Here is a 1,680-nt window from a genome sequence, read left to right as displayed (position 1 = left end):
AGTTCACAGCATCACAGGAGACACACGCCACACAGAGCACTGCACACAAATAATCAAAACATAATAATCAAAATATAATAAATAATCAAAACATAATAAAGATAATACAGAAATTATCTTGATAAAATATAAAATCTTTGTTTTTAAGACAGTTACTAAAAGGTACAGAAAAGCCTGCAGTGCGGTTGTGCCTTTTTGCGGGAAGCCCATGCAGAGAACCTGGAGTCAGACCCGATGAGACGGGAACCTGGAGCGTGTCCAGGGCCATGGGTGCGCACGTGATGACAGACGACAGCAAACGGGGAACCTAGCCTCCAGCCGGGGAATACGTGGCTCTCGGTAACAGCATGAGAAGTTTCCTGATTACGCTGAACAGTTCAGACATAGCGAGAAAAGCCAGGTATATAGATTCAAGCTGCACTTGAGGAAAACGTTGCTTTTCCCGGCCCTCAGGACACACGTTTTAGCGTCAAGTTACAACAGCAGAGTTAAAACCGGCGGAAAAGGTTGCAGGACTTGACCAAACGTTTGAAGGAGAAAGTCCTTCTCCCAGGCCCTTCTCATGGGGAGACAGAGCTGAGGCAGTATGTCTCCTGCAAAGCGCACGTTGCAAGGGACAGTGGAAGCTGACCTTCTGAGATGTGGATCTGAGCAGTTTCAAAAAGAGATGACTTCAGAGTTAAAAATCAAAACCTCTTGCAGTTTCCTTAAGAGCAAACCAGTACTCTAAGGAAACTGTGGTGATAGGGACTGATCTTTAGTTTTGTATTAATGTATATTTAATATCAAACCTCAATCTTTAGAAAGACATATAATTACTTTTAATCACAGCTGACTTACACACAGAATTCTTTTCATAAATTATCTTTTCATAAACCTTATCACAGTTTTTACGGACCATTCTGACTTGCTTGTACTTCCTGCCTTCCCTACACTTCTTTTTAAAATAGCCAGTCATTTTACCTCAGCATAAAGAGAGACGGAGAGCTCAGACAAGTCCCCACACTAACTCTATCACTGCAGGCTGCCATTTGAGCTCCGAATTTTTCTTGATATAATTTCCTCATTGGTTTACAGTAAGCAAAAGAATGGGCCAGCAACAGCCTTAGAAAGCTTGGCATGCTTTAAGGAGACCCAGGAGGACCTTGCAGAGACCCAGGAAAGACCCCAGGGACCCAGGAGAGAACCCAGGAGGTCCCAGGAGAGACCCCAGCACGTGCAACTGTGCAGGGGCCAGGGAGGCCCCAAGGGCCTGTGCTGGGGCCCAAGTGCCGGGTCCCTGTGGTGTCCCAGGCAGCCCTGGGCAGTCCGCTCAGAGTCCCTCCATGGGCACCATGATTGCCAATTGAGGAAGGAGAATCAAGCTTTTCAAGAGTTCACTTTACGTGGAAGTCTCACGAGGACCGTGCACTGAGGCATCACCGGGAGCTGTCTGTCCGTTGCCCACACCGTTTCCATTCACGGTTCCCAAACAGGCGTCGGGGGCTCTGCACATGCAGCATCACATCAAGGTTTGGGAGCGAGAGCTTGCCTGGCTGTGGATGACAGAGGTGTAATCACAGCAGACATCGTGTGCAGGAAAAGGCATAGACACACGTCACCGATCTAAACAGTGTGGCTCCAGGCGGGGACAGGGCCCACGTGCTCTGTGCTGTTTTGTCTCCAGGCATCGTTCTGGAG

At 48.0% G+C, this 1,680-nt stretch overlaps 1 protein-coding gene across 3 annotated transcripts in view; it reads left to right on the top strand.

The window, feature by feature from the left end:
- The window catches only part of CUNH13orf46 (chromosome unknown C13orf46 homolog), a 13,969-nt gene that overhangs the window by 11,586 nt on the left and 703 nt on the right, over positions 1–1,680 (top strand). The window lies entirely within an intron of this gene.

Source organism: Sapajus apella, unplaced genomic scaffold (assembly GCF_009761245.1).
Source record: "Sapajus apella isolate SASKATOON/1434 unplaced genomic scaffold, GSC_monkey_1.0 scaffold60, whole genome shotgun sequence".
Classification (NCBI taxonomy): domain Eukaryota; kingdom Metazoa; phylum Chordata; class Mammalia; order Primates; family Cebidae; genus Sapajus; species Sapajus apella.
The sequence above is the reverse complement of the archived record's forward strand: the minus strand, read 5'-3'. Positions and strand labels throughout refer to the sequence as shown.